This window comes from Delphinus delphis, chromosome 13, assembly GCF_949987515.2.
Source record: "Delphinus delphis chromosome 13, mDelDel1.2, whole genome shotgun sequence".
NCBI classification, from domain to species: Eukaryota; Metazoa; Chordata; class Mammalia; order Artiodactyla; family Delphinidae; genus Delphinus; species Delphinus delphis.
Genome location: NC_082695.1, coordinates 23678507 through 23691721, shown reverse-complemented (window position 1 = coordinate 23691721; position 13215 = coordinate 23678507). Strand labels below are relative to the sequence as shown.

Sequence of the window (13215 nt, the reverse complement as noted above, 5' to 3'; positions counted from 1 at the left end):
CAATCCCACACTTTCTACTAGGGATGCCCCAAGCACAAGCCCCCACTTGTGCTCTTGTTTTTCAAATATCAGGCCTTTATTTGGGCCAACCTGCAGTCACATCCTGTGCTTAACAACAATAAGCAAAATAACAATGGTACTAAGCGCCAGGCACCCTTCTAAACACTTTACACCTATAAATCTGTTTACCCTCCAATCTCCCAAAGAAGTACGTGCTGTTATTACAATTAAGCAACTTGCCCCAAACACATGGCTTTGAGTGGTACGGTAAGGATCTGAACCCAGGCCCAGAGCTGCATCTTCATTGCGACCCTGCACTGGGGCATGTCCTTGCCTCTCGGCTCCACACTCAGACCCTCCCCTTCTCAGCAAGTCCCACTGGCCCCCAGCCCCGAGCCTTTACCCTGGAACACCCTCCACCTGGAAGGCTCTTCCTTCACAGCCCTGTGCATCTGAGTCTTACCGTTTCCATGGCCTTGTTTGCCTCTGCCCTCCTCCGACCTTCCATGGCGCTGCACCTGCCCCTTCCCCGGGTGGTCACCAGGGGCCCTGTCTCATGGTGGTCTCCAGAGATGGCCAGCGGGTGCAGATCCCAGCACCACCTCTTTCTAACCGGGTGTGCTCTGGCAGGTGCAGCTCTTATTCTCGCAGCTGCTGTGAGGATTACACGGGCTGGTACCTGTAAAGCAAATTAGGAAACACTCAGAAAGCTCCCTTTTAGTTTGCCCGCATTATTATCTCCTCCACCAGACTACACCCGCACAAAAATGCACAATAGCAGGGACAGGCAAACTTCTGTAAAGAGTTAGAGGGTGAACATCATCAGCTTTGTGAGCCGTGTGGCCACTGTCACAGCTGTTCCACTCTGCTGTACAGGAGTAGCCAGGCACAGACACAGCTCGGTTCCAACAAACCTTCATTGATGGACACTGAAATTTGAATGTCATATACTTTTTACGTGTTACAAAATATTCTTCGAGTTTTTTCCCAACCATTTAAAAATATAAAGCTCATCGGCTGTACAAAACCAGGTGCAGGCTGGCTCCTGTACAGCCCGAGTCTGCCAACCACCACTCAAGACCAGCTTCTCTTTCTGCTCCTCCGGGCGGGCCTCTCTCTCCTGGCTTCAGAGCTCAGATTTCCCCCAGATTCGGGTCCCAGCCTATGGGACATAAGCTCACGGTTTATGTGAGTAAAATGGATCCGACACCCAGAGCTTGTGATTTCTTGGTCTGCCGATCAATCCATTGATCCCTGCGGAGTGCAATGCCACGTCCCCCAAACAAGGTCGTTCTAAGGAACTACAGAGCCCACACAAAGGAGAGCCTAGTGTGCCCAGAACAAGAACTGCCTGCCCAGTTTTCTAGTCATTTTGTTTTCATTCATGTGTCTTGGGTTCAGGGGCAGAGGAGGCAGGACAGAGGGAAGAGGGTAGGTGGCGAGCTGGCAGATGTGGGAGTGGGAGAAGTGGGGAATGAGGTCAATGACTGAGTCCTGTTCTTGTCTGCTCTGGTTCTTCCCGGCTTTCCCCGAAGGTTTGTGCTCAGAGGCACCAGGGGTGAAGTGAGAGCTGCCAGTTTTGGCAGTGAGCTCAGAATTTCAGTTCTCTTGAGGGCCTTGCAGGAGGAAATTCCACAGGCGTGCCCTCTCTTATGTTGAGTGGTGAGGCCAGACTCGCCCTAAAGTTATCCTCAGAGCCCCACCAGTTCCCACCAGTTCCCGTAACCATGCCAGCTGCCCAGCACCTGGCAGCAGGCCTCCAGGACTCCAGTCTTTACACACCCCACCTCTGCCCTTCTCTTTGTGGCCACCGGCCTGACCCTTCTGGGATCCCCCGAGGTGCCTGTTGGACCCTGAGGCTCACTGGGGAGAGCGAGGTGGGCAGAATGTCTATCTGGACCTGCATCTCTCGCTAAACCGTGTGAAAGGAAACGCCAAACATTCATCTAAGAGATGAATCTGTCCTAAGAAAACAAGACTCTTTTGAAGACAAGGCAGTGCGGAGGTAGGCACCTCTGAATAAAGCTCTTTGTATCGCTGTGGATGCCACAACAGGAAAATCACTGACTTTTGCTTCAGGGAAAGCCTGTGGCCTGCACTCAGCCTGGTGCCCCACCCGGGGCCAGTCCACACTGGGCAGAGGCCGAGGCCTGTGGCTCTGAGGACGGACCTGCAAGACTGTCCTCACCTCTCCCTTCTTAAAGGGCATTCGTTCTCTTCTGATTCTCTCCTCTTCCGAATCAGAATCTGTGCCCTGAGCCTGCTGGATGTCCTGGTGTCCACATTGAGAAACACAAACTCCACACGTGGCAGGGCCTGTGTTTATTTTTTTTTACGCTTTTCTCTGGATGATGATAAACTATTTGCTTTTTCATGTCCTTTCCTCCACCTGTAAAGTCCTTAACTCCTGTCTCCCTGAAGAACTCTTATTCATCTTATTCAGCTCAAGTGGCCCCTTGTCTACAAAGTTTTCCCCGCTCCCTCCAGGAGGAGGCAACTTTCATCCTCACATCATTGCTTTGTACCACAAACTGTGCCGGGGCCTCACGTACATCAAGAACTCTGTGGAGTAGGTACTGTTTAATCTCACTGAGGCCTAGAGAGGCCAAGTAATTGCCCATGTCACACAGCTGTGCAGTGGCAGAATTAAGACCCGAATCCTGAACTGTCTGACTGTGGGTCCCAGGGCCCCATCACTGTGTGCCATCTCCTCTGTGCCAGCTCCCTGTTCTGCACATATTACTTTTACATCACGCTTTATGGATCTATCTCCCCATATGAGGCCAGGTTTTGCGGCAAATGGGGTTCGTGCAAAGATAATTCGTCTCTGTATTCCCAAAACCTAGAATAATGCTTGGCACTTAGCAGCTGCTGATTTGACAGATGTTCTGAGTGGGCGACTGTGCCAGGAAGGACTGAATTCCTGCTCCCAAGGAGCTTAAACACACAAAGCAGGACAGGACATGGGACATACACATAAACAAATGTCTGAACCACAAGAGAGAACGAGATATGAGAGGGGAGGGAAAGTAAATGCTATGATGGTTTGGAGAAGGTCTGAGAAGGTGGTGGCATTAGAGCAGGACCCTGGAGCATGCTTAGGACTCGGAGATGTAGGGATGGGTGTGGGGGAAACTGGGGGGGGGGTGCTCAGAGAAGGGAAGAGGTGGGCAAGCTTGCTCTTGAAGTCCAAATACCAGCTGACAAAGTGACAAATGCCTTCATGTCATCAAGGGAGAAAAGGGCCATTTCAGACTGTGTAGGAGCTGCTAGAAAAAGTCAGCCAGCAAGCAGACAGTGAAGAAGAGCTGGTTGGGGCAGACCATGCTCCAATATCTGAACAAAGACATTTTCCTAAGAGGACTATGCAGCCAGCTTTTTTTTTAAATTAATTAATTAATTTTATTTTTGGCTGCGCTGGGTCTTCGTAGCTGCGTGCGGGCTTTCTCTAGTTGTGGCGAGCAGGGGCTACTCTTCATTGCGGTGCATGGGCTCTAGGCACATGGGCTTCAGTAGCTGTGGCTTGCGGGCTCTAGAGCACAGGCTCAGTAGTTGTGGTGCATGGGCTTAGTTGCTCCGTGGTATGTGGGATCTTCCTGGACCAGGACTCGAACCCATGTCCCCCTGCATTGGCAGGTGGATTCTTAACCACCGCGCCACCAGGGAAGTTCCTGCAGCCAGCTTTAAATAACAAATCTTCTCTCGTTAAAATAGTAACTCCCCCCCATTTATTCAGCACACGGTTTTTCTGATTCTCGTGACTGTGACTGGGCAGTCGTCCTCATTTCACAGATAAGAAAATCGAGGTTCATATATCTAGCCCAGAATAAAAAGCCTGAGATTTAGAGTCAGCAGATCTTGGCTCCAGGGCTCACTCTTACTTTCCTGTACTGATAGAAGAACTTTTTTGGAAAATAATTTGTTAGAATTTATCAAGAGTCTAAAAATGTTCATATCCTTTAAACCAGTAATTCTACTTGTAGGAAGCTATCTAACAAAGTGACACTAAAGAGCTTACGACACAAAGATGTACATAAAATGTGAAAGCAGCCTAAATAGCTGGTTAATATACAGCCACTTAAAAATGATTACAACAATGTTCAATATCATAGAGGGAAATGTTTATATTAAAAGTGGTTATGAGAAAACAGCAGGTTATGAGAAAATAAAATTGCCTAGGTGGTAACATCTGAAAAATGTTAAAAAGATGCATGGAAAAAGAGTGGAAGAAAATGCACTTGCAACTGGTTTATTGGGGTATCTCATCCTGTATAAATGTGAATCCTTTTTTATATCTTTCAATAGCTGCCCTTAGTAACACCATGTCTAAGCCCTTTTTCTCACTGGGTAGCTTAATGACGGACACCATAGATTCTCAACTACTTTCAGAAATTAGAATAGTCTCCTTCTGGTTTTTCAGATTCATTTAAAATGTTTATACAAATGAAAATACTCACTTAAAAATGTCCAGGTCAAGCTCTCCTTCAAAGCTCTCGGCCTCCACTCCCAGGGAAGCTAGATGTGGCCATGGCCCTGGTGGCCTGAGTGGAGGGTGGCGGAAGGCGGTCTGTCCCTTGTCACATCCCCCCTGCTCCTGTCTGCGGTGGGGCTGTGGACAGGGGCTGGGAGGCCATGGGGAAGTGGCCATCTCTCTGTTGGTTGGCTGCTGCTCTTCAAGACTGACTGGCTGTCGTCTCTCTCTGTGTGGCAGCATCCAAAAATTGGCTCTCTTGTCCAGAACCCTTCTGAATCTCAGCTTTCTTACCTGCAAAATGGAAAGAAAATGCACTCCCTTATGTGGGTGACGTGAAAACAGAGTAAGATAACATGACTGGGAACACTGTCAACTGTAAAGCACAATGTAAATGTCATTAGCTATTATTATTCCTCTGAGGAGCCTATTCTTTGAAACATCTACTGTTATTTGAAGTGGATACCTTTACTCGCAGAACGTAAAAACAGAACTGATGAATTTTCTCTCAGACCTACTGTTCTCCAGCCCCCTCACCTCAGTAAAGGGTAGCACGTACTCCTGGGGATGCAGGCCAGGCCTCTGCAGGCAGCCCGGGCTCTCTCCTCCTCTCACACCCAACATTCACTCCACCTGCAGGCCCTGCTGGCTGTCCATTCAACCGTATCTGCAAGTCAAGCGCTCCTTCACTTCTGCTACTACCCCATCCAGGCCACCTCACCTCTCTCTGTCCTCCAGTTGGTCCCCCTTCCCCACCTTTGCCTCCCCGTGATCAGTCTCAGCAGCCAGAGTGAGTCTTTTTAGACATCAGTTGGTTCATGTTACTCTGGGCTCCATCTGACGGCTTTCTCTCTGACGGTTTTCCATCTCACTCAGAGCGAATCCAAATCCCTCACCGAAGTGTACAAGGCCCCTCATGACCTGGCCCCTGGTTCTCTCTCTGACCCTCCCTCCCTCGCCCGGCTCCAGACACAATGGTCTCCTCACTGTTCCTCTCACAAGCAAGCACGTGCCTGCCTCGGGGCCTCTGCACTTGCTGTCCCCTGCCTCACAGGGCTTGCTGCCTCACTTCAGCAGGGCTGTTCTCCCTGACCACCAAATTTAAAACGACGTACTCCTACCTTATCCCTTTCCCCTGATTCTTTTTCCTTCTTAGTACCTAGCACCCCTGACATACTGTATACTTATATAAGTGTATGGTCTGCCTTCCCCCATTAGAATGCAGTACACTGTCCACCGCTCCATCCCCACCACCCTGCACAGAAATTAATTCCTTCCAAACAGTTCATTATAAGGACTGCTTCATAGTTATACCTGCCCAAGTCCAATGGCAATTTTCATGCCCTGGGGTTCTTCTGGATTGGGTTCCCTTCCTTGTGTATTGGGGAAACGCTATACCCTGAAAGGGAACAAAAGCCTATTTTCCATGTTCAGCTCAGCGTGCAATTACCCTGGCACTTGCGGCTTGGGGGTGGAGAGAAGAAGAGGGGCTCTGCCCTTAGCATCTGACCATCTTCAACCCTCTTCCAGACACCTGCAGCTGGCTGGAGTCAGGCGAGATGCATTCTGCCACAGCCCACTTTCTGGGAAGTTGTGCCGTGGAAAAGACAAATACATGTAAATAACCAAGAAATGTGATGGAAGGGGTTGACAGATGTGGGGAATTTATTATATTTACAGACAGTGGAGGGAGGAGCCCCCACAGAAACATGCACCCAGAGTTCCACAGAGTCATTACTTGTCTTTAGAGCTAGGAGGTGGGGTCATGTATCCCACGTGGGACCATGAACTCTGGGGATGCTCCCACCTACGTTCACCACCCTCCTGGCCTCAATTTTCATGGAGGCTGAGATAAAACTCTGTAGCCCCTCTGCTTGCCTGGTGACCATGTCTGACCCCAGGCTGCTTTGTCTTAAGGGGAGAAGGAACCCATCTCTATTGTCAGTATAGGCCCCTATCCCCACACAACGACCAGCTCATTTACGGGCCCATGTGGTCTTCCAGTGCTGAGGCCTCAACCCTGCCCTCCTGACTTTGTGGGCAGTGGCCCACCTTCCCTGTCCCTTACCCAGAAAGCTGCCCTTCCCAGAACGGTTCTCAAGCTGCTCTTCTCCTACTGAGACCTGCCTGGACTAGCCCGGGCACTTCACAACAATGTTCTACTTTCCCTTGGCAGAACTTGGCTCTGGCTCCAGTCTTACGCCACCAGAGGCACCTGTATGCAGCTGCCCAGGAGTGGCCAGCAGGGGGAGCCAGGAAAATCCAATCCAGACTCTGCAGCTGGACAGAAGCAGTGGCGAGGCTCAGGTAAGTTCCTCCTCATTTAAGATACACAGAACAAAGTGCACTGTTAAAACAGCTGAGTGTGAGGTTCAGGTGAGTGGAAAGCCAAACAGAATACATCCAGTCAGTCATCAACAACTCGTTATTAAGCACCTTCTACCTGCCAGCCTAGACCCTCATATAGAGAAATTCTTAGCCTCCAACGTAAGGGTTGATGACCTGGGAGAGCTGATGAGAGGAGGTCCAGGCACTGGGAACACAGGGAAGAGGCATGACAGGTTCCCAGGACACCGGGAGTGGGAGGCACAAAAGAACAGAGTTTGAGGCCAAAAAATTCCTGTGATTCTGCCAGTACAACAACACTGCCAGAGAGAGAACGACCGGCCCAATGAAGCTGCTAAAACCAATCTAAATGAGAGCTCACATCCTAACATCTGAGGGAAACCACTTCAAGAGTAAGTAGAAACTGAAAACTTGATCAATATACTAATTTTGGTTCAAAATAATCCAGTGGGGAGAGGGAGCGAAAGGGGGTAGAGATGAAACACGATTGGCCATATATTGATAATTCCACAAGCTGGGTGACAGGTACCTGGTAATTCATTACATTATCCTCTCGACTTTTGCATCTGTTTGAAAATTCCCATAGGAAAAGTTTATATATACCAACAAGTTGGTCAATAACCACTAGAGCCAAGTTTCACAGAAGATACCCTGTTTGTTATGGGAGAAAACTGGGCATCTCTGCTCATCCAAAATCCCTAAAGAGCTCAGGACACCCTGAAGCTGTGAACTTTCTCTCCTGCCCCTCCTCTCACAGGTCTGCTGCCAGAGCCAATGATCTTGATCTGTTAAGGAGCAGCACAATGCGTGCAAGTCATTTCACTGGGTCTCCTTACCTGGTTATTCACAAGAGCAGGGAAGAAGAAACTCAAGACCTCCCCTGGGGAAACTACTGAAATGTAAATTCTATCTTCTGTTGCCCAATAGGAAAGGAGTGTTTGGTTAGGATGACAAGACGAGAATCCATGGGAGTAAGGGATGAATTCTGTTCCTAGTAGCACTGTGTGGTCACTGGGCAACCTGAACAAGTCCCATTCTCTCTGGGAGCTCCTCCTTTCTAAAGACAGGGACATATTGCATATGGAAACAGCACTTGTAGGTGCTTGTTTTGGCAGCACAAGAGAAGTTCAAAAGATAGTTTTTTCCCATGTGTCTCCTCAGCAGTATGACAACTCAGGGATAGTAATTTACAAAAAAGTATACAGCAGATCCTAAGGCTGGTGCCACTCCTGACCTCTGGAGAGCTCTAGTTCAAGAAAGAGGTCAGAAATTCAATTCACAACTGGCAGGAAGTACTGGGTCTGGGCTGAGGCAGGTGGGAGTGGTCCTCCAAGTTTCTGGGAGCATGAATTAAAAAACTCAGCCAGCATTCCCTGACATCCAGCGGGTGAGGCTTGATAGCTAATGAGTCTGGGTCCAGAAAAAACAGTGCAAACAAGGCTATCTAAAAGAGTAAAAACCAACTCAGAAAACAGCGTGACATAAGAGTTTGACAAAAGCAAGCACAGCACAGTAAGGCAATAAAACAAACACTTCATAATTATTTTAAATGACAAGGGTACTAATTATATAAATGATCCACACAAAAGTACATGCTCCAAAAAAAAAAAAAAGGAAAATACAAAATACTAATCACAATACACAAATGTACTACATATCAGAAGCACATCTAGGGTAATAAAAGTAGAGCATTCACAAAGTTATATTAATAAAAATAATATGGTGCTGGCATAATGATAAACATATATATCACTGGAACAGAATTAAGAGTCCAGAAATAAATTCATACATCTATGGTCATTTGATTTTTGACAGGGGTACCAAGACCATTCAGTGGGGAAAGGATACTCTTTCAACAAATGGTGCTGGGACAGCTAGATATACACATGCAAAATATAACACCAAAAAAAAAAAAACCCCCACAAAATATAACACCAAAAGCACAAGCAACCAAAGAAAAAACAGATTAACTAGACTTCATCAAAATCAAAAACTTTCGTGCATCAAAGGACTATCAGGAATGTGAAAACACAACTCACAGATGGGAAGAAAATATCTCATATACCTGATAAAAGTCTATTATCCAGAATATATAAAGAACTATTACTATACAAACAAACCAATTAAAAAATGGGCAAAGGACTGCAATAAACGTTTCTCCAAAGAAGGTAAACAAATAGCCAAAAAGCACATGAAAAGATGTTCAACATCTTTTCATTAGTCATTAGGAAAATGCAAATCAAAACCACAATGAGATATCACTTTCCCCCACTAGAATGGCAATAACTTTAAAAAGGGGAGGGGGGATAACAAGTGTTAGCAAGGATGTGGAGAAGTTGGAACTCGTGTTGCTGGTGGGATGCAGAGGTGCAGCCACTGTGGAAACAGTCTGATAGGTTCCTCAAATGGTTAAACTCAGAGTTAACCACAATTCCACTCCCAGGTATACACTCCCAAAGAACTTAAAACAGGTATCAAACAAAAACCTGCACATGAATGTTCATAGCAGCATTATCCATAACAGCCAAAAGGTGGAAACGACCCAAATGTCCACCAACTGACGAATGGATAAACAGAATGTGGTATAACCATGCAAAATGAGGTTATTCAGCCGTAAAAAGCAATGAAATACTGGTACACTCTACAACATAGATGAATCTCGAAAACATTATGCCTAGTAAAAGAAGCCGGAAACAAAAGGTCAAACTTAGTGTGATTGATATGAAATGCCCAGAATAGGCAAATCCACAGAGACAGAAAGTAGAGCAGGGGTTGCCGGAGGATGAGGACCAGGGAGGATGGGGGGTGGGGTGGGTGACTGCTAGCAGGTAGTAGGCTTCTTTTTGGAGTGATGAAGATGTTCTGGAATTAGAGAGAGGTGTACAACCTTGTGAACACACTAAAAACTGCCGAATTGTACACTGTAAAATGGTGAATTTTATGGTACCTGAATTATAGTTCAATTAAAAAAGTAGAGCATTTTTTTTATTGTTAAATTTACTTAATTTCATTATTAAGTTTTGTTTTTAAATGTGTCTGTCTTGGGGCTTCCCAGGTGGCGCAGTGGTTGAGAGTCCGCCTGCCAATGCAGGGGACACGAGTTTGTGCCCCGGTCCCGGAAGATCCCACATGCTGCGGAGCGGCTGCGCCCGTGAGCCATGGCCGCTGAGCCTGCGCGTCCGGAGCCTGTGCTCTGCAATGGGAGAGGCCACAACAGTGAGATGCCCACGTACCCCCCAAAAAAAAAAAAAAAAAAAAAAATGTGTCTGTCTTGATGGCGCAGGACATACTGACATCTGAAGGCTTGTGTACCCCGCTCTGCAATGTATTCGCCACCATCAGTGCCTACCTCATCCTCAATCTCCAGCTGCAAACCGATCCTCTAGCCGTTACCTGAACACAGACTGCCAAGCTCTTCCAGGCTCCAGCACCTGTACTCATGCTATTCCTTCTGCCTCGAAACTTGTTCCCTCCGTCCACCTCATTCAATCCCATCTTGTCTTTCTTTTTTTTTTAAAAGAAAAAAAAAATTTTTTTTTTTGGCCGCACTGAGCAGCTTGCGGGATCCTAGTTCCCTGACCAGGGATAGAACCCGAGCCCCTGGCAGTGACAGCGCCAAGTCCTAACCACTGGACTGCCAGGGAACTCTCCCATCTTGTCTTTCAATACCAAACACAAACATATGGCACCTTGAAGCTCCTCTGACTTCGCCCTGCCCCAGCTCGGAAGATGTTCCTTTCTCTGTACATTCCTCTACAGTGGCATTTCTTATATTATATTGTAATGGTTTGGTCCCATGTTAGTCCTCTTCTCCACCCCAGACTAGGACCCCAAGGAGGCACAAATTTCCTCTTCCATCTTGAGCACCAGTGTAGTGTACCATCCCTATCTTACAGATGAGTAGACAGGTTCAGAAAGGTTGAGTAATTTCCCCAAGATCATTAGACTTGTTAAAGGATGGAGTTGAGGAGCTGAGATCAGAACTGGGCTGTCTCAGATCCAGGGTTCTCCCTATCAGCACAGTGAGGTGGTTATTAGCAAAGGCTATGGGATCAGACTGCCTGGGTACATAGCCTGGCTCTTCCACTTATCTTTGTGGCTTTAGGCAAGTTACCTAACCTCTTTATGATTGTTTCTTCATTTATAAAACGAGGATAATAGTCCTACACACAGGATTTTTATGAAGAAAAGATGAAATAGTATATATAAAAGCACTTAGAACACTATTTGGCACATACTAAAGTGCTCAATAATGTGAGTTACGATGTTTATTACTGTCCCACATCGACTTACTGTTTGGTAAACACTGGATGGCTGTGCATCATTCTATGTAGAGATTTCTGGGTTATCCGTCCCACTGCCAAGTCAGGAATCCAGAGAGGGGATGTTAAAGCTCCAACAAGTAAATATACTACAGTGATAATACTTTGATCTTTTTAAGGCTCTTTGGGTTGACCATGGCCAAAAAATAGAGAGGAAACCAAGTATTTTCTACCCCATTCCTAGATAATTTGGAATTTCTTAAGCCACCCAGCATAACCAGAGAAAAATCAGAGGCTCGTCTGGGCTTCAGCTTCTAATCCAAGATGGTGGCAGTAACAACAATAATATTAATGATAATAGCTCTTAATACATATGAAGCATTCTTCTAAATGCTTTACATATATTAACAACGTCATGTTTATTGGAGCAGATTTTCCTACTATAGCCAAGAGAGAAGAAAGTCAGAGTAAAAAGCAGAGTAAAATGGCTGATGGCAGAACCACTCTGGGAATGGGAAGATTTCTCATAAATCTGATGACCTGTGAAGGTGACAAAAGGCCTCTCAGTGTTGAAAGGGACAAGCTCCTAGAAAGTGGAAATGCCCCTCCACTGCCTGGGCAGCAACAGCCTGGCTGCAACTGGGTGGAATTTCTACTTCTAGTATCAGGACAATAAGGAAGCTGCTGCCAATACTGCATAAAACTCAAGAACATTAAGCGGTGATGGCTGAGTTCCAGCTGAGCCATTAAGGTAAATGTAGAAGAAAGTGCCAGGTAGAAATATCACTGGAAACTCACAGAACACATTGAGTGTTTGAAGCTGGTACTTAACCTCCTATCGTTGAAGTCAGGGTCTTGCCATGATGGGGCCAAACCGAGTCCACTTACGACTCCCCCCTAACACGCACGTTTCTGTTATCCAGGCTTCACAGTAGTAAGATGTTCATTCCCCTCATCCTTGTGTTTCCTTCCAGCCACAGTCACTCTATGATCGTGTTTGGGATTTTTTCTTCTTCTTGGTTCATTTTACTGTAAGAGTCTGAAGATTATATATCACAACTTTTTTTTTTTTTAATATTTCCGGACATAAAAATTCTTTAAAGGATATTTCTTAAGAGGAGATGGGATAGAGTTACCTGTGGGAAAAGGTGGGTGAAGAGAACAGTGCGTATGATTGTGTAGAATGGGAGAGGGAAAGGAGGGAACTGAGGGTAAAAGGAAGAGCGAAAAAAAAAAAAAAGGAAGAGCGGCCCCTGACACAGAAGCTGCTCAACAACTGTTTGCTGACTGAGAGAATGAACAGCAACAGTGGAGTGAAATACCAGGATTCAAATTGTTCCACCTCTTGAATTTTTTTTTTTTTTTTTTTTGCGGTACGCGGGCCTCTCACCACTGTGGCCTCTGGTTGCGGAGCACAGGCTCTGGACACACAGGCTCAGCGGCCATGGCTCACGGGCCCAGCCACTCTGTGGCATGTGGGATCTTCCCGGACCGGGGCACGAACCCGTGTCCCCTGCATCGGCAGGCGGACTCTCAACCACTGCGCCACCAGGGAAGCCCTGAAGTTTTTTTTAAATGTAGTATCTTCATTTTGTTTTTTTAAAAAAATATTTATTTATTTATTTGGCTGCACTGGGGCTTATTAGATCACTCCCTAACACCATACACAAAAATAAGCTCAAAATGGATTAAAGATCTAAATGTAAGGCCAGAAACTATCAAACTCTTAGAGGAAAACATAAGCAGAACACTCTATGACATAAATCACAGCAAGATCCTTTTTGACCCACCTTCTAGAGAAATGGAGATAAAAACAAAAATAAACAAATGGGACCTAATGAAACTTCAAAGCTTCCGCACAGCAAAGGAAACCATAAACAAGACCAAAAGACAACCGTCAGAATGGGAGAAAATATTTGCAAATGAAGCAACTGACAAAGGATTAATCTCCAAAATTTACAACCAGCTCATGCAGCTCGATAACACAAGAACAAACAACCCAATCCAAAAATGGGCAGAAGATCTAAACAGACATTTCTCCATAGAAGATACACAGATTGCCAACAAACACATGAAAGAATGCTCAACATCATTAATCATTAGAGAAATGCAAATCAAAACTACAATGAGATATCA

General features: G+C 46.1%; 1 long non-coding RNA gene across 1 annotated transcript in view; it reads right to left on the bottom strand.

The window, feature by feature from the left end:
- Positions 1-548: 548 nt before the first annotated feature.
- LOC138414244 (uncharacterized) overlaps positions 549-13215 on the bottom strand; it is a 20486-nt gene continuing 7819 nt past the window's right edge. Inside the window, exons 2-3 of the long non-coding RNA XR_011246696.1 lie at positions 4458-4765; positions 549-679 (exon numbers count right to left, since the gene is read on the bottom strand). This is a non-coding gene — a long non-coding RNA (uncharacterized lncRNA). The remainder of the gene's footprint in view (positions 680-4457; positions 4766-13215) is intronic.